Source organism: Vicia villosa, linkage group LG1 (genome assembly GCF_029867415.1).
Source record: "Vicia villosa cultivar HV-30 ecotype Madison, WI linkage group LG1, Vvil1.0, whole genome shotgun sequence".
NCBI lineage: Eukaryota > Viridiplantae > Streptophyta > Magnoliopsida > Fabales > Fabaceae > Vicia > Vicia villosa.
In genome coordinates, this window is record NC_081180.1 from 228,132,457 (window position 1) to 228,153,105 (window position 20,649).

Below are 20,649 nucleotides of genomic sequence, written 5' to 3' on the forward strand. Positions count from 1 at the left end.
GTTGATACTTAGAAAAAGGTAAACAACCTCCCCCTTGTTTCGGATGTCCATATCTCGAAACTGGTCTTAGTTGTGTTTGGACAATATCTCAGATAAAGAGAAAATTTCCAACGGTTTGTTTCCTCATCAAACTTCTTACCAGCACTTGGAGGTAAGATACCATTTGATGGTAAATAAAGAAACTTCAAAGGTTTGTTTCCTCGTCAAACTTCTCATCAGCACTTGGAGATGAGATACCATTTGACGGTAATAAAGAAACTTCAAAGGTTTGTTTCCTCATCAAACTTCTTACCAGCACTTGGAGGTAAGATACCATTTGACGGTAATAAAGAAACTTCACCATCTTCCCTTTTGACCTGGCATCTTTGAAAGATTGTCATATGGGCCCATGCTCTTTTGAGGGGCTAATGACTTTGTTTGAAGGCGGACGAACTGTTTTCGGGGTGAAAACCAACATTCATTGTCCTCCTGAATGTTTAACAGACAAACTGTCTTTCCTTGGGGAAAGACTACCATTTGTTGACTCCGCTGGGGATCATGAACTATCTTCTGGACGAAGACTACCATTCGCTGACTCCGCTGGGGATCATGAACTATCTTCTGGACGAAGACTACCATTCGCTGACTCCGCTGGGGAATCATTTGTCGATCTGCTGGCAGATTTCCTGAACTATTTTCTTTGACAAAAAAGTGGCATCTCTCGACCTTGCTGGGGAAATACCAAACCTCTAGGGAATTCCAAAATGCGAAGCAGACTATCTTATCTGAAGAAGACTGTTGAATGTTGCTCTGTAGGAGAATCTCGGCTGAGGAATTCCAAAAGTGAACAAACTATCTCCTTGAGGGAGACTACCATTTGTTGACTTGCTTGGTGAGATCCTTGTGTATGAACTGTTGTCTCGAAGGAAAAAGTTCTCCGGAACTTGCAGGGGAAACTTGAGTTCATGCCTCAATGACTCGGGCATTCACAGGATCAAAGCCTGATTCGGCTATGCAATTATGATGTAATGTATGCATGAATATTATGACAATGATAAAATGTAAAGTGAATGTGAATAGAATTGTCGCGGATGGAAAATCCTAAGATACGACTTGAATTCTTGTTGATCAGAAGATGTCCTCTTCTTGGAGTTCGAACTCTGTTGGGAATATCTGGTTATCAGTTGTCCGCTGTCCGAAGTAAGTAATATGAATTGAAGTAAAGATCCGTCATCGGGAGATGTTCGCAAAGCGACCTCATGGGGAAATATTGGTTCCCGGAGTCTCAACCGTTCTCGGAGCAACTGTTTGCATTCTTCCTATTGTTTGTAAACCTTAGAAAGAAATTTCACCTTTATTTTTGCAAGTAAATTCATTTTATTTTTATGAAAACATTTGTTTCAAGAAAATGACTGTTTAAAATTTAAAATGCATTTCAAGAAACTGAAAAAGACTAGATTGCAAAGAAAAGCACAAGGCTCAAATTATTATATATGGAATGGTAATCAGCCAAATGCTTGATTCCATGGAGTATTTACAAAGTTGGAAATTGGTAATTTTCGGGAAAAGGGCTACGATGAAACGTGACGACCGTTATCTTTCCCTTCCACTCCAAGTTGCGCTGTATTCGTGCTTCGTAGAAGATGACTTACTGCTGATGAACACTCCGCTATGGATTTTGAATGATCAAGTTTGTCCTGAACACAGTTACTTGCCATATATCCCTAACTTTTGCGTAAACTACCCCTTTCGGGTTTTAAGTCTACCGGGATTGATTAATATATTTTTTTTTATGTCTCTAATTTTTGCCTGAATCGCCCTTTCGGGTTTTCGATTCACCGAGACGCTCTTTTTTGCCTAAGTCGCTCTTTGCGAGTTTTCAACTTAGCGAGCTGTTCTTTTAATTATTTAGGCGAAGTATTTCTTGACTGCGTCGACGTTCACAGGACGGGTGAATTCTTCTCCATCCATAGTCGTGAGTATTAAGGCTCCTCCTGAGAAAGCTCTCTTGACCACGTAGGGGCCGTCATAATTGGGAGTCCATTTCCCTCTCGAATCTGTGAGAAAAGATTGAATCTTTTTGAGTACAAGGTCGCCTTCTTTGATTGTGCGAGGTCGAACCTTTTTGTCGAAAGCTTTCTTCATTCTTTGTTGATATAGCTGACCGTGGCATAAAGCTGTCATGCGCTTTTCTTCGATTAAGTTCAATTCATCGAATCTGCTTTGACACCACTCGGCTTCTGTTAATTTTGCTTCCATCAAGACTCTCATTGATGGAATCTCAACCTCTATTGGTAGGACTGCCTCCATGCCATATACAAGGGAGAAAGGAGTTGCTCCAGTCGAAGTACGTACTGATGTACGGTAACCATGAAGAGCATACGGGAGCATTTCATGCCAATCCTTGTAAGTGATGACCATTTTCTGAATGATTTTCTTGATGTTTTTGTTAGCTGCTTCTACAGCTCCATTCATCTTTGGTCTGTAAGGAGATGAGTTGTGATGTTCGATCTTGAATTCTTCACAAAGCTCCTTCATCATTTTGTTATTCAAATTTGACCCATTGTCAGTGATTATCTTGCTAGGAATGCCGTAGCGACAGATGATGTGATTCTTGATAAACCTGACGACAACTTGTCTTGTAACGTTTGCATATGAAGCTGCTTCAACCCATTTGGTGAAATAGTCTATGGCTACCAAGATGAAGCGATGTCCGTTGGACGCTTTTGGTTCGATCATTCCAATCATGTCGATTCCCCACATGGAGAAAGGCCAAGGGAAAGAGAGTATGTTGAGAAGAGATGGTGGCACATGAATTCTATCGGCGTAGATCTGACATTTGTGACACTTCTTTGCATACTGGTAGCAATCTGACTCCATTGTCAGCCAATAATATCCTACTCTCAGTATTTTCCTTGTCATGGTATGTCCATTGGTGTGAGTACCAAAGGAACCTTCATGTATTTCTCTCATGAGTATTTCTGCTTCTTTTCTGTCAACGCATCTGAGCAGAACCATGTCGAAGTTTCTCTTGTACAGAACATCTTCATTCAGGAAGAATCTACAAGCTAACTTTCTCAAAGTCTTTCTATCTTTCTTTGATGCCCCAAGAGGGTACTCTTGCTTTTGAAGATAGTTCTTGATGTCGTGATACCACGGTTTGTCGTCGATGATTGCTTCTACTGTGAACACATGAGCGGGCCTATCCAGGCGCATAACATCGATCCGAGGAATGTCATTCCAATGATTTATCCTAATCATGGAAGAGAGTGTGGCTAATGCATCAGCCAAATTGTTTTCTTCACGAGGAATGTGATGAAAATCTACCCTGTCGAAGAATGGTAACAATCTTCTTGCGTAGTCTTTGTAAGGAATTAGCCCTGGTTGGCGTGTTTCCCATTCTCCTTTGATTTGATTGATGACCAAAGCAGAATCTCCGTATACATCCAAGTGTTTGATTCTTAGATCCACGGCTTCTTCGAGACCCATGATGCAAGCTTCATATTCGGCCTCATTGTTTGTGCATTTGAAAGTTAATCTGGCAGTAAATGGAATATGGGTACCCTGAGGTGTAACAATGATTGCCCCAATTCCTCGTCCATAAGCATTGACAGCTCCGTCAAAGATTAAGCCCCACTGGGATCCTATCTCAGGTCCTTCGTCGGGTAGTGGCTCATCGTAATCTTTCATCTTGAGGTACATGACGTCTTCGTTCGGAAAGTCAAAACTGGTGGATTCATGACCATTGAGTGGATGGTGAGCCAGGTGCTCAGCTAGAATGCTTCCTTTCACGGCTTTCTGTGCGTGATACTCAATGTCATATTCTGATAACAACATCTGCCAACGGGCAATTCTCCCGGTTAAAGCAGGCTTCTCAAAGATGTACTTGATTGGATCCATATGAGAGATCAAACAAGTAGTATGTCGAATCATGTACTGGCGGAGACGCTTGGCAGCCCAGGCCAAAGCACAACACGTTGTTGCACCCCAAAATTTGCCCACATATTTAATTTCTAACTGGTTTAGGTTTTGCATTCATGTACATACTTCTTAGGTCATCTAACGCATTATGCATCATTAACTTTGCATTGGATCAAGGATTTTGAAAAGATGGGGTTCATATATATACCTTGAGGCATGCAGTTGGTCTTTATTTCAAGAGTTTGAGTGAAGACATGGTGAGCCTTCTAGGGTTCATTATCATTAAAGTTCCTCTTCCACCTAAGAGCATATTCTCATTTTTTCAGTGATCATGGGTGATGTTCGTGTCCTTGGTCACTTGGGTTACAATTCATTAATTTTGAGCTTTGGTACAAGAGATTAGGAAGATACGTGGTGGGGACCTTTACCCTTGATCGAAGGTAATCATGGGAGGTTGACTTTTCAACCATGGCTTATCTTTAAACTTGAGGTTTTCTATCCATTCATTCAAGGTTCTAGAAAATAAAAAAGTTGATCATGAGAATTTGAATTTTGGGAAGGAGGGAAAATACATGTCCAATCCCATTACAAAAAGCCATACACTTACATCATTCAAAAGTTCCTATAAATCACATTGTACATATCATTCTATCTCAAATTCCATCACAAGCCATTACAAGTTATTCTCGATTTAACAAAAAATAGAACCATTCTCTAGTTCCATTACAATGTCATTACAAATCCACTATACATATCCAATTGTCCATACTCCACATATACAATAGTCACATTACAAAAGAAAATTATATGTTCTACTTAAGGTCAGTATACATCTCAAGACTATTTCTTATTTATCACATGTTTCTTGTTAACCTCCAAGTCATTCTACAAGCATCCTTCACCTTTTGGTTCCTTCAAGTCACATAAAAAAACCTGTACATTCAAACCAAAACCTCATATCAGTGCACACATACCACAAATTCAGTTCAACTTCCAGCTATACATACACTAAACCAAAACTCTACATTCATACCAATCCAAACCTAAAAAAAAAACTACATGAACAAAAATAGTAAAGCTTGCTGCAACTATCACAATTCAGCATCATACAGTCATTAGATTCAAGCCTCCATTTAAAGCTACACCATGCCCATCACAATTCCAGAATCAGCAGCATATACAAAAAAAGGCACGTCAGTTCAGACAAATACAGACAAATAGCTGCCCATACATTTTCAAATCAATACCATCTTGCTGCCACATATTCAAACGCAAACAAAATTCTGCAAACTAAAACAGTTACACCTATACATATCAGCCCATAACACATACAAACAGTCCCGATATACTAGCAGCCCCGCATCGATTCAGTTCAGAAAACAGGAAATAAAAACCAGAAAAAGTCACTAACAGCCCACTGTTTTTGAGCCAAATTCAGTCAACCTTACATCCTTCATCTTCCAAGCCAGTTCTAGTCATAACCATAAACTACGTGCTACCATTTCTAATCTATTTCCTAACAATTCCTAACTGTTTTTTTAACCGTAACAGAACCCTTCAACCAACCACTAACAACTTTCCAACCAATTGCAGTCATGAACAGAAGGTCATATAAAACCTACAAACCAATTAAAACAGTTCACAAATAGAAAACTAATTTCTCCTAACATAACAGAATCTCAAAACTAACTAAACCAATTTCTAACCAACTTTCACCCCTAACTAACTTTGAGACATTCCTGAAACAGAAAAAACAAGTTTGTAACTAACCCCAACTAACAATAACCGATTCCTAACTACCTATCAATCTCCTATAACAAAATTCATAACAGAAAATCAGAAGGGGAGAACTAACCTCAATCTCACTCTCAATCTTCTGCTCTCCATCTCCCTATATAACAGAACTTCTCCACCCTTCAAGGCTCTCCCTCGATCTCCACCATTCATTTTCAGAGTCAACACCATTTCCACTCTTCAACATCACTTCTTCCCTCTTCCTCCACCTTCATACTTCAACCTTCATCTTCTCTCCCATTCTCTTCTTCTTCACCAACACACACCATTTTCACGCTCCATTCATCACAACCTTCACTTCACACTACCTTCATCTTCAACCTGTTTCAACAACACCATCACTTATCAATGATCTTCAGAGGGAAAACGGATCCGAGGAAAAGAAACTGATAGCAGAGAGAAGAAACGATAGTAATGGAAATTGACAGAAGGAAGAAATCAGTAACCGAATTGAGACTCACCTGAGAATCATAACAAAATCTCTTCGATCCTCTCTTCAACAAAGAAGAAGAAAATCTCAGAACAACTTCATCCTTCATCCCTGCAAAATACGGGTGCTTCACAATTCTTCAAGTCTTGGTGTCACAATTACTTTCGTCCTCTTCTCAACAACACTGCACGTTCATCATCATCTCTGAATCATTAATCACCATCATCTTCGTTTCTCGTTCTTCGCGTCATCGCATTATTGTCATCATCGAAGCAATCTTCAATCTACATGCATCGGAGAATTGCAATCGATTTGAAACGGAGAAGATTGAAGCGAAGAGTGAAGGCGTTCGGACCTTGAGTCACGGCGGAGAAGTACCGGAGTCTTCCTTCGCGTTGAGTTTGTGTCGTCGGAGTGAGGAACCGGTAAAGTGACGAGAGTTATATGAGAGTGAGACGGCGAGATGAGGAGAGCGGGAGTTTTGACAGAGGTTCTCGCCGGTGAGAATTTCCGCCGTCGCGTAAGAGATGGAGAGAGCTGAACGTGAATTTGAAAGGTCACACGATAAAACCCTAAATTCCTCTTTCTATTTTCCATTTTTTATTTTTATTTTTATTTTTATTTAATTAATAAAATTATTGATAAAAATCTGAATGCATGGATCAATTCTTCTGGGCCATACGAATTGCTGGTGTATACCCCCTGTGGCCCATAATGTCCGTTTTTGGTAATTCTGAAGAATGAACAACAAAAAATATGATTGGGCCTCCTGATTGGGCTTCCTGCGCCCTCTGACTGACAGCACCACCATTCTGATTCCACACCCCCTGACTCACACTTAATTGATAGGTTTTAGGTTTTGTTTTACTTAGTTTTATTCTTTTTTTTAGATAATAGAAAGCTTATAAAAATCACATTTTGGTTAGATTTTTAGGTAATGAGAATGCGATAAAAAAACCATTAAAATTTTGTTAGACTTTTTAGGTAATAGTTGACATAAAAAAAGAAATGCAATAAAAAAATATTAGCTTCTTAATTAGGTTTTAGGATAGTTTAATTTTGACTTTTAATTGATTTCTCCTTCATAAAAAACGCCATAAAAATAGTAGTATTTTTTAGTTTAATTTCGCACTAATGCTTGAATTGCTTTTGTACTATTTCCATGTCATTTTTGTGTAATTGTCATGTGATTTTTGTTACTTGTTATTGGCCACATTTTGGGCCTATTTTGTTGATACCATTTTAATGCTCCTTTTAGAATTTAGTCACCATGTTAACATTAGAATTAGACTTAGAATGACACTTAGATTAGAGAGTAGGTTAGTCTCCTTTGTTCATTTCTTTTCTTTTTCAACTCTAAAATACTTAATAAAAAAAACCTGACAAAGATCACACTGTGACTTTTCTGATGTATAGTGAGAAAGAAATGATTGGGATGTAGGCCCCGATGTACGTTCTTTCTCACCTAGTAGAAAAGAAATGATTGGGGTGTAGGCCCCGATGTACGTTCTTTTCTACTAAACGGAAAAGAAATGATTGGAATGTAGATTTCGATGTATTTCTTATCCGTTATTTAGAGAATCGATTGTGGTGTAGACCTCGATGTGCATTCTCTAAATAGTCAAAAACAAAACTCTTTTTCTTGGTGTGATCTAAGTCGCAAAGTAAATCTCCCTTAAAAAATACTCAACCAGAAAACATTCAAAATGATTAATAAAGGCTTTGACTTAAAACAGAGTAAGGAAGCGATGTGAAGCCCTGTAGAGGGTCTTTGTCATCGTGGAATTACAATAAAAGACACAAACCAAACTTTTGCTTTTCTTTTGCCTTGTTAGGCGCTTAAGAACAAGTTAAGTCCTTTCCAAAACTAGGCGTATAAGTCTCCAAAGGTCGAGCATCGTGGATTGTGACCTTAACCGCTGTTCAACTAAAAAACACAAAACAAATGGAAACTATAGAGCCGAACTACGGTCGCTCTGATTCCTTGTAAGGGATACGTAGGCATTGGGTCGCGGGGCCTAAGCGAGCACACTTGTAAATAACTCCTTCTTTTCCCCGTGTTTCTTTTGCATTCGTTCGCATTTAGGTTTTAGACATTGGACACCCTTTAGATAGAAGCAAACATAGGTGGATACCATCGAGTACGATGGGCGTGAGGGGTGCTAACACCTTCCCCTCGCGTAACCGACTCCCGTGCCCTGTTCTCTGGTCGAAAGACCTTGTTCTTATTCCGAGTTAGGTTTTCTGGCATTCCTTTCCCTTGATGGGATAAATATACTAGTGGCGACTCTGATCCATTTTTCGCGGTAGCGACACACGTCTTCTCGAGCATGGAGTAGCGGGATTCACAGTCAGTGAATTTCTTGCTCAGGTAGTAGATGGCATGCTCTTTTCTCTTTATCTCGTCTTGCTGTCCAAGGACACAACCCATGGAGTCTTCTAAGACGGTTAAGTACATTATCAAAGGTCTTCCTTCCACTAGAGGAGATAAGATGGGTGGTTCGAGCAGATATTCCTTAATGCTGTCGAACGCTTTCTGACAATCGTCTGTCCAGACGCAACTTTGATTTTTCCGTAGAAGTTTGAAAATAGGAGCGCAAGTTGCAGTCATGAGATATATGAATCTCGAGATGTAATTCAGACGTCCAAGAAATCCTCTAACTTGTTTCTCGGTTCTGGGTGAAGGTATTTCTTGAATTGCCTTGACTTTGTCTGGATCTACTTCAATTCCTCGTTTGCTGACGATGAAACCAAGGAGTTTTCCTGAGTAGACACCAAAGGTACACTTGTTGGGGTTCAGGCGAAGCTGAAACTTCCGTAAGCGTTGAAATAACTTTGTCAGATTCTGTATGTGATCTTCTTCATTTTCTGATTTGGCAATCATGTCGTCCACATAGACTTCCACTTCTTTATGCATCATGTCGTGGAAAAGCGTAGTCATGGCCCTTTGATAAGTTGCCCCTGCGTTCTTTAGTCCAAAAGGCATAACACGGTAGCAGAACGTGCCCCAGGGGGTGATGAAAGCTGTTTTTTCCATGTCTTCAGGTGCCATTTTGATTTGGTTGTATCCTGAAAATCCGTCCATGAATGAGAAAACTTTGGATTTTGCTGTACTGTCTACCAACATATCAATATGTGGTAAGGGAAAATCATCCTTAGGGCTAGCTTTGTTCAAATCTCTGTAGTCGACGCACATGCGGACTTTTCCGTCTTTCTTAGGAACGGGAACAATGTTAGCTAACCACTGAGGGTATTCTGACGTGACGAGGAAACCTGCGTTGATCTGCTTTTGAACTTCCTCTTTGATTTTCATGGCCATCTCCGGATGAGTTCTTCTTAATTTTTGCTTGACCGGAGGGCATTCTGCTTTTAATGGCAAGTGATGCTTCACTATACTGGTATCCAACCCTGGCATATCTTGATAAGACCAAGCGAAGACATCTGAGAATTCTTTGAGCAGCTGTATCAAACTCTCTCTGATCTCTAAACTGAGCGAAGCTCCAATCTTAACCTCCTTTCTGTTTCCATCGGAACCAAGGTTAATGATCTCTAGAGGCTCATTGTATGGCTGAATGGCCTCTTCCTTTTTTTGAAGTAACCGTGAAATTTCCTTTGATATTTCTTCGTCTTCTTCTTCCTCTGCCTCGAATACAGGAAACTCAAAGCTTGGAGAAGTCATACGGTCGCACGTTTCAACGGGGTATTTTATGATTAATCTGCATATGTGTGATAAGTTTTATTTAGACAACGAGGGAAGACTCGGTGTATGCAGTTAATGGAATATTTGATGTTTTTTAAGGGTGTTTTTTAGGATTACCAATTTCCGAAAAAAGAAAAGGGAAAACTAAACGAAGGAACAGAATGACATTTTTATTTATGGACAGTCATTTTTTTTGAAACAAAGACCCTATAAAACAAAACTCTATTGCTTTGGGCGAAGCAAAGAGGGACATTTAACTAAGAAATAGTAAAATGCAAAGCCCTATGAAACATCTCTTCACCCTGGGCTATGGTGAGAGGACAAAATAACGGTGAAAGTTCCTACTTAGGAGTGCGAACAACAGTTGAAACTTCAACAGCTGTCCAGTAGTGGCGAACCCCATTGTGCACTAAGTAATCTGGAACCTTAGGCTTAAGCTGGCCTGTGGCAGGTCTTGATTTACCAACCACTGTCTTTGCAACACTCAGACGATCTTCTTCTACTTCAGCAGACTGAGCGGTGTGAGCATACCCATTTCCAAGTGGAGTATGTCGAACTTTCTTTTGAGGAAACTTCCAATCTTCTGAATGGAGAGACTCGTTGTCGGAGACACTTTCGAGATCATCCTCTTTTGTATTTTGGTCTTGCTCTTCTCCCAAGATGGCATTGACTAGATATGTGAACTCTAAATCCGTAGCCTCAGAAGGTGACTTGGGGATATAATCCTCAATGATGATTTCACCAGTCGATGATGATGAATAGCAAGGGTTATACATCTCTTTTGGCTGAGAGAGGTACTCAAAATCACTGTTCCATCCAGTTGGAACAATATCTTCAAGAGAGATTCTTGAACTTTCAGGAGCGGAGTATTTCACCATGTAGTCGAATTTTCCGCTTGGTTCTCCTAATGTATCCCAAGTCTCTTCGGGGATAGGAGGAACTTCTTCTGATGAACCATGACTTCTGGTGGTGAAGCTGTCAGTAACTTCATCACTGCTTGGTTGAGTCTTACTTTCAGATCCTTTAGTCGGATAACAGCAAGGTGAATCAGACTCTGGTAGGGAGATATATCCTGCTCTGTTAAGATAGGATAACCATTCCTCTTCATCGGTGTTTTCCATACCGATGGTATTGACTGTTTGTTGAATAGGTTGAAGAAAACCTCTACTGCAGAAAGTTTCTTGAATAGGGAGAACTACTTCAATCCCTGGAACAGCTTTTGATGATGTTGGAAAGAATCCAACTCCCGTTCTATTCTTGTTGTTGGTAGGAATATTAATGTGCCCCCAACCACTGGTAGTGCCATCCTTTACAACTTGGATTGCATCTTTGTATGAAGAGATAGACGCTGCTTTCTCCTTTCCTTTGTCTAAGGAAAGTGCTTGGAATTTAGTTCCAACAACTTCTTTTGGTTCTATGTCGGAGAATGATGACAGGTTGCTGACGATCAGAGCTCGTTCTCCACATACGGTTACCAATTTGTCATCTCTTATGAACTTCAGTTTCTGATGAAGTGTTGAAGTAATTGCCCCAGCCTCATGAATCCATGAGCGACCTAGCAAACAACTGTATTGTGCTGGAATATCCATAACTTGGAAAGTGATTTTGAACGTCTGAGGTCCAATAGTTATGGGAAGATCTACCTCTCCGAAAACTGACTTTCTTGATCCATCAAATGCTTTGACGATGACATGACTTTTTCTTAGAGGGTAATCTTCGAAAGATAATCTTGATAATGTTGATTTAGGCATGACGTTGAGAGAGGATCCATTGTCTATTAGGACTCCTGTGAGTGTATCACCCATGCAGCCAACTGAGATGTGAAGTGGAAGATTGTGGTCCACTCCTTCTTCAGGAAGATCTTCGTCACAGAAACTTAGGTTAGTTCCGGCGGAGATGTTGGCAACGATGTTGTTGAATTGGCTTATAGTAACACTTGGTTCTACGAAAGCTTGTTCCAAAACTTTCTGTAGAGCTTCCCTATGAGCTTCAGAACTCAATAGCAGGGAAAGAACAGAAATCCTAGACGGAGTATGTAGTAATTGATCTACAATGTTGTATTCACTCCTCTGGATTAACTTCAAGATCTCATCATTTTCTTTCGCTTGAACAGCATTGGTCGGATGATTGTCTTGCCTATGTGGTACTTCCTCCGAAGGTTTCTCCACATTTTCTGTTGTTCTGTTGAAGACTCGTCCACTTCTGGTGACTCGACTAACATCAGCAATGTTGACAACAGACGGTAATGGTATTTCCTTACCATTTTCAATGAATGTAGCATTATACTTGTATGGTATAGCCTTGTCAGACTCATACGGTACAGGACCTGGTAAGTAGATGACTAGTGGTGCAACTGCTGTCTTCCTGCTATCATACTTAACTTGCATAGGTTCAACTTGATTAATTTGAGGAGATACGGTAAAGACTTCATCATCTTCTCTGTTGGCAAGAACAGTAATGGTATTGTCGTCCATCAGCTTTTGAATATCGTTGCGAACACGCAAACATCCTCGTGAATTTCTTCGACAGATTTCGCATCTACTGTAAGCGTGGAAATCAGTTCCAAAGTAGGCAAGTCCATTTAAAGTTTTATGGAACCTGACTACCGATCCTTCAAGGTCTTCAACTTTGTAGATCTTGTATTCTCCTGGACATCCTTGAACCATGTTGATGTCATGTTCAGTTTTGACTTGGATATGTTGAATCCATCCTAAGTCCATTTGTTCTTGTAATGCAGCTTGAACTACGGCACATCCTTGAGTATTCCTTGGACAAATTTCACATGTGAAGTAGTTGTGAGGTGGTACATGACCATACCCAGCTTGTTTAGCGTGCATCTTGACAAGATTTTCCCCTATCTGACGAATGTCGTAGATTTGAATGACGTTGGGGTGTTGATCTATCAGATTTACTGAAGCTTCTTTATGATGCGGCAAAGGATTTGCTTGGACGTTTGGATTAGTATCCTTGAAGGATAGCATTCCGTTCTTCACTAATCGTTGGACGTCAATCTTGAAAGGGAAACAGTTCTCAATATTGTGACCTGGTGCCCCCTGATGATAGGGACAAGATTGGTCAGCCTTATACCATGGTGAGGAACTGTTTGTAGGATTTGGAGGACTCCTTGTCTGAATGAGTCCTTTTGCCAGTAATGTTGGAAACAATTCTGCATACGGCATTGGTACGGGGTCAAAGGCAGGATACCTTGGAGCCCGATTGTTGTAATTTGGAGGTCGAACCTGCTGCTGAGGTTGCTGCGACCTTTGTTGAATTTGTTGTTGCGAAACCTGAGGTTGATGAGCTGGCGCTGAGTTAACAACCGGAGTTATTGTTGCAACTTGATGTTGGAATTTCTTCTTGATTTTGTGCAAGACATTGCTGACATCTTGATCCTTTTTCTTCTGGAAAGAACTTCCATACTTCCTTGGACCAATAGAAGATTCTGGTTCTTTGTTCAAGCGTCCTTTCCGAACTGCTTCTTCTAAACGCACACCCATGTTTACCATCTCGGTAAAGTCACTTGGTGCACTTGCAACCATTCGTCCGTAGTAAAATGGACTCAAAGTTTTGAGATAGATTTTTGTCATTTCTTTCTCTTCAAGTGGTGGACAAATTTGAGCAGCAATTTCACGCCATCTTTGAGCGTATTCCTTGAAGCTTTCTCTATCCTTTTGAGTCATGGCCCGGAGTTGATCTCTGTCGGGAGCCATATCTAGATTGTACTTATATTGTTTGACGAAGGCCTCTCCGAGGTCTCGAAAAGTACGAATCTCTGAACTGTCCAAGTTCATGTACCATTTGAGTGCAGCACCAGTCAGGCTGTCTTGAAAATAATGAATGAGCAATTGTTGATTATCAGTCTGAGTTGACATTCTTCGAACGTACATCACAAGATGACTTTGTGGGCATGAATTCCCTTTATACTTCTCGAATTCTGGTACTTTGAATTTGTGAGGAATCTTAACATTTGGAACCAGACAGAGGTCTGCAGCATTCTTTCCAAATAGATCTTGTCCTCGGAGAGTCTTGAGTTCCTTCTGCATTTGCAGAAACTGTTCTTGGAACTCGTCCAATCTTTCATACACGCCAGCATCCTCACTTGGAGCGTGATGATATACTTGTCCGCCTTGCGGGGGAAAAGTATGCATAATGGGCTGTGGAGAAGCCATGACAGCAGATCTTGGAATCTCAGCATTCTGTTGTGCGAAACCCATTGTCGTTGCTCTTGGAACTTCAATTTCCAGAGGTTTGTAACCCTCCGGTGGACGCATATCCATGGTGACTTTTGGAGCTTCAGAAGCTGGAGGTATGTACCCTTCTGGAGTAAAGTTATACGGCATGCCCCAAGGTCGATCAGGCGGCATGGTATACTGAGGAATAGGAGTAGAAACAATCTCGGAAACCACAGTCCTTTGTGGTTCTTCTGGCGTTGGTCGATTCTGCGCAACTACCAGGGCTTCTACCATACTATTGAGTCTTTCAACAGTACCTTTGAGAGTATTAATCTCTTCTCTGAGTTCTTCATTCTCTTGTTCAAAGTCTTCCATTCTTTTCTTGCGACTTGAACGAGTGTTGTATGGATGAGACAGCTTGAAAGTCTTGGTTCACCTCCTTCTCCTCCTCTCTTTCTGGAGAAAGGAAAGTGACTATTAGATCCGCGACAATTCTCGTGTCAGTGCGTACGACTAAAGCGATGTATGATATGCAATTAAGTTAATATTTTTCAAGGAAACACCATAATTACGTTATGAAACATCAAAACTTTATTAATTAAGCGAAAACGCCGTTTTTTACACACTTTGAAAAAGGAAATACAGAGAAACTGAGAGAAAGGACTCTAAAACTTTGACGAAGAGCCGACTTCACGTTCTAACATTTTCTTCTGTTTCTTGAGCTGAGCGTTCTCTGATGTGAGCTGATCGATGATCCAAGAAGCAGGAGGGATATGATGAGAAAGTGATGATTGTGTCACTTGTCGATCGAGTACTTCAAGTAACTCATCCTTCCTTCTTAGGATGTTTTGAATCTCAACATTTTCCATGTTGACAATTCGATACTTGTTCCTCCAAGCATTCCTTTCTTGGCATACCTTGTTTAATGCCGCTTGCAGTTTTTCAACATCGGTGGAGAAAAGGTAAATTGGTTCCCTTAGGGGAATAGGTTCTTGATGTTGATATGGCATCCTGAGCTTGAATGCTCTGACGCGTACCCATTGAAGGTAAGGATCCAGGGAGATGCAAAGATGTTTTCCTAACAATCTTCTCCCTTTTGTGTGAACAAGACGCCAGGCTTGGACAATTTCCTTCTTCAGCATGTTGCCATGATCGTCGATGTTCTTGAAGAACAGACCCTCCAATTGGATGTTACTTGGAATGTTTTTCATGGGATAGCCATATTGACGACGGGCTAAAGCTGGATTGTAACTGATCCCTCCCTTAGTTCCAATAAGGGGTACGTTGGGGAAACTTCCGCAACTGAAGATGATCTTGGTTTCGTCGTTGTCAGGACTACACCAATCAATGTCTGTATGAGTGAGAGACATGATTTTCTGTGACCAGTAAAGGCCATCCCTCATGTTCCAGAAAGTGCTAGACTTTGGTAGGTGCGAAACGAACCATTCGTATAACAACGGTACGCAGCATGCGATTAATCCTCCTCGCTGCAGGTTTCTTGAATGCACAGAGTGATAAGCATCCGCAAGCAAGGTTGGAACTGGATTTCCAATTAAGAAGATCTTAATTGCATTGATGTCGACGAAATCGTTAATGTTAGGGAACAAAAACAATCCGTAGATAAGCAAAGCCAAGATTTCCTCAAAAGCGCTCATATCTTGGATGCTGACGAAGTACCGAGCTTGATCAAACAGGAATTTGGAGGGCAATCCTTGAATTCCTCCTCTACTCACCATATGAGTTCTGATGTCGACTACGTTCAAAGGAGTAGTTGCAGCAATGATAACGTCATCAGGATTCTTTTCCAAACCGGAGTACGGATCTTGCGCGTACACGGGTATTCCAATCAGACGAGAGTACTCCTCTAACGTAGGCATGAGCTGATAATCTGGAAAGGTGAAGTAGTGATACGTTGGATCGTAAAACTGTACCAAGGTGGGAAGGATTCCATCCACCATGTTGGTATTGAGCAAAGGCAGAAGTTTTCCATACTTCTCCTTGAAAGCCTGGGGGTTGACCACCAGTTTTCCGAGCTTTCCCAGTTCCTCGACCTGGGGAATCTTGAAGGTGTATTTCCTAGCTCTCTTTCTTCCATAATACATAATATAGATCCTTAAGTCCTTTCTCCGTTTCTCTCTTTCTATGAAGTTCAAAACGTTCGTTATTTAGTTTCCTTGAAAAACGACTCGAAAAAGACTCTTTTTTTGTTTTAATTATTAATGAATGATGCATGAATGCATGAATGCACACACAAGAGTTTTATACAAACATGGCGTTTTTTGAAGGGTATAGTGGTCATGAAGTCCAAACGCAAACCCCCGCCCCAATGGTAAACTAAGGTTAAGGATTTTTGTACCTGTAGAACGGGTTCTAGGGGTCTCAGAGTTTTTGCTCAACCTTAAAGATACGTTGATTGGTATCTATAAGAGAGTTTTCTCTGAGTGTAGTATCTGCGTGACAATTACTTCCGTAATCACCGCTCTACGTCCTAAAAAAGGCTTTAAGTGGGGTTAATGTGTTTCTAGGTCCTCCTGGTACAAATCAGTCTCGGAATGCAGTGGCGCAGTTAATCACAACCAGCCAGGCAAATCCCAAGAATAGACTTGGAAACCAAGATTAGAGGGCCTTCACCGGGAAGACATCCTCCATCCTATCTTATGTTGCACTCAAATCCGGGTATAGGATTTCTCACCACAAGGGGGAATCAAGCCCTTTCCCGATACAGAATAAACAAAATAAACAAATATATATGCAACAAACACATGAAATGACACAGAGGTTAGGCAGGACCTCTCTTGTTTGAGGGGGAATTTGGCATCCCTAATTCCTCATTGGGGCTGGACCAGCAACAGGTCAACCATTGGTTTGGATGAAAAACCAAGGTTTTTAACACTTATATCCCCAGCAGAGTCGCCATTTTTCTGTGGTGGTCGTTTTCTTTACCTCCCCGTTTCACTTGGGAGGACGGCACGCTAAACCCTTCACGCGAAATTTGGAAGGGGAATGCGCCCGTGGTGGGATGAATTTTGTTTCAGTTCTTCCTACGATATCACACGAACTTTCTTATTGGTCCTACGAGTAGGAAAGGGAAAAAAAGATCTCAACTAAACCCTAGGAGTTTGCTAAGTGTGGGGATTTCACCTAGACTAGAAATTCTGGAGTCTGGGAGGTCGGTTATACATAGGGAAGTGTTTAAACACCCTACATATCTGTAGTACTCTACAGGAACCTTCTCTGTGTCATTGTGATTGTGTTTATTGCTAATGATTGGGAAAGTTTCTCCTTTGTATTAGGAGAAGGAATTGAATTGATTTGAAAAGACAGACAGATAGACAGACTGACTATTTTTGGTATTTTATTAGCTCGCTGAGATTCCTTGTGAACCTCATGCCTACATATCCCTAGTGGAAGTCAGAACTTAATGTAGTTCGGGGAACTAACTAGGGAAATTAATGATTTTTTGGTGCCTTGCTTAAAGCTCAAGGTTGAAGCTTGGAATTAAATCTCTGTTTACAGTAAAGAGACATGGAATCATCTCTACAGAGAGGTATTTGTACTATTCTACCACAAACATTTAAAGGAGTGACAGAATAACTGAATTCATTTCATTCAAGAGGGGGACCTTACTTGTGTATGTGCAAGTATACCAGTCAAATGCCTCTTAAATGAAAGAAAGATGCTCATCCAAATTAGGGAAAGTTACCACATATCTGGGTTTTACTGCCAGCTCATGCCTTTCAAAATCCTAAATGGGAGACTTGATTAAAATTGAAATTGAAATGTTTGTTTGTTTGAATGTGGTAGAGTAGTAAAAATATCTCTCTATAGAGATAAGCTATGTCTATCTATTGTATAAAAGATTTGACTTTAGCTGGCTTGTATGAGGCCCAAGCTTGAGGCTTTTTGATTGATTAATTAATATTATTGTTTCTGGGAGATGACTCCACTGGGGATTAATTACAGGGTATTTTTGTGTTCTGTACAAAGCCCAGAATTGAGGCTAACTCTACTTAGGGAGACTCTATTTATGTGCCTTGTACAAAGCCCAAGGTTGTGGCTGACTGCTGAAGATAACTGAATTTTTGAGACTATCAATGACTCTATTTTGTGTGCCTTGTACAAAGCCCAAGGTTGTGGCTAACTCTAGCTAGGGAAAACATTATTTTCTGCCTTGTACAAAGCCCAAGGTTGTGGCAGACTCTTAAATAAACTGAGTATGGATGACTCTATGGGGAAAAGATCCTAGGTGTTAGGAATCTTTGACACATGAAAGTATGGTTTATCTGCCTTGTACAAAGCCCAAGGTTGTGGCTACTGAATGATGAAGAACTCACTGGGGAGACTCTATTATCTGCCTTGTACAATGCCCAAGGTTGAGGCTGACTCTTGACAGGGGAGTTTTATTGTTTGGGTGCCTTGTATGAAGCCCAAGGTTGAGGCTAACTGTTTTTGTTGGTTTTGACTCTACTGAGGAGATTTTATTTATTGAAAGACTGTTTTTCTTTGGAAGCTAACCCTTTCCAGGGATTTTGACTCAGCTGGAGAAATTATTTGGTAAAAGATTGACTTTATCATGTTTTTTGGAGGCTGACCCTTTCCAGGGGTTTTGACTCTTTTGGGGAAATTATCTCCTAAGAGAAATGAATCTTTTTTTTGACATTTAATAATTGACTTTGGAGGCTAACCCTTTCCAGGGATTTATATTAAAAATGAAAGAATGTGTGGAAGCTAACCCTTTCCAGGGATTTTATTGAAATGATTGATTGATTTTAATTGACTTTGGAGGCTAACCCTTTCCAGGGGATTTTATTGAAATGAAGGAATGATTTTAATTGACTTTGGAGGCTAACCCTTTCCAGGGGTTTTTATAAAAATGATGGCAGAAAGATTATCTAGTGGAGACTTCTTGTTTAAAGCCCAAGATGAAGGCTGACACATGCTGAGGAGAAAATAAACATAGATCCTAGACTCTGCTAAGGAAGATTGATGAAGATAAGGGTGACAGAGACTGTCCATGTCTCTCATTCCAAAAATGTACTCAATGTAGAATTGAGACAAACTTAGCTTGTTTAAAGTCTGGTTTAAATTGGAAGAAACTCACCAGGATAGGCTAAAAGGTGACTAAAGACCTGTTCCTATGTTTATAAGAAACCTGATGGGTCCTTGTATACAAGCTCAAGAGGAAGCTGGAAATGCTTTTAAGAAGCCTGTGGGTCCTTGTACAAAGCCCAAGAGGAGGCTAATCGAGGGTCCTTGTTATAGCACAAGAGAAAGCTATGTGGTTTTGAACTTATTTTGGCTCTAAGCAAATGGGTAAGAGGTTTCACCGGGAATAATTCCTCTTTGGGTGGATGTGTCCTATTATTTGGATTCTAAGGTTTTTACCAAGATGTTTCACCGGGAATAATTCATCTTGGGGGTTTGAACTACAGATCTCTAATTAGGAAAGAGCCTTCACCGGGAAGACATTCTCAATCCTAGGCCATATTCCTATAATATATATATAGTTTAACTGTCCTAGGGTTTATACTCAAACGTAGTTCTAAACTAATATATGCACAGTTTATATTTGACAGTAATTTAAATAAAGACTGTAAATTGAAAGCTTGTAAAGCCTAACCTGGATGGAGTGGAGGCCTTTGAAGAAGTATGTACAGAGCCTCAACAATATTTTTGTTGTTTTGTTGATAACAGTTGAATATATATGATAAACAGTTAATGGTTTTTGAAAACAGAAGAAGTGAAGATGGACAAAGGTCACATAGGTATCTGAAGAGTTTCACCGGGAATAATGCCCTTCAAATACCAGAAGAATGTTTTGAAAACAGAAAGAAGATTTTGAAAATACAGTTTTGAAAACAAGCTAAGAAGAGAAGGTTTTTGGGACTTACACTCTATTAGAGGCCCAGTACTTTACAGTACTGGTGTAAAAGCAATTTGAAAAATGATTTGGAATGATACAAGGTTTTGTTGTTTGAAAACCCTAATCATTTGATTTATTCGGAGATTGAAAACAGTTTTGAAAATTGACAAAAGTCAACTTAATTAAGGTAAAAATAAAGACTTTTAACTAATTAAGACCTAAACAATTAGGGTTTTATCATAAAATTATTTACAAAGTGATTAGGTTAAAATAAAGTGACAATGTATATTTAAAGTATTTAAGAAAACACTTAAAAACATACTATTTTAAACCTAATTAAAATTCATGAAATAAATAATATTTTTATGATTTTTTTGACTATTCACAAAATAGATATATTAAATAATAGGTGTATGAAAAATGAAGTGAAAATGATTTAATTTGATAGGTGAATTAATTGTGTGAAGTTGTGAAGAAAATAGGTGTGACAAGTGATAAAAAATTAGGAATGTCTCCACCAAGGCTTGAACTCACGCCCTTTAGGTCACATACCCAAAACCAAACCACTGGGCCAGCGCGCGCATGGTGATAGTGATACACATCCAACACATTATATTTTCAGATAAACGTGTAAATCATGAAAAAAATAAAAGGAATAAAAAGTCTGGGGCGAGGGGGATTCGAACCCCAGACTTGAGGCATGAGGAGACTAAGAGGGCATGTGAGGCCACTAGGGCAAACGATGTATTCGTTTAAAACACGCTTTCAGTTAAATATATTTTAAACCCTC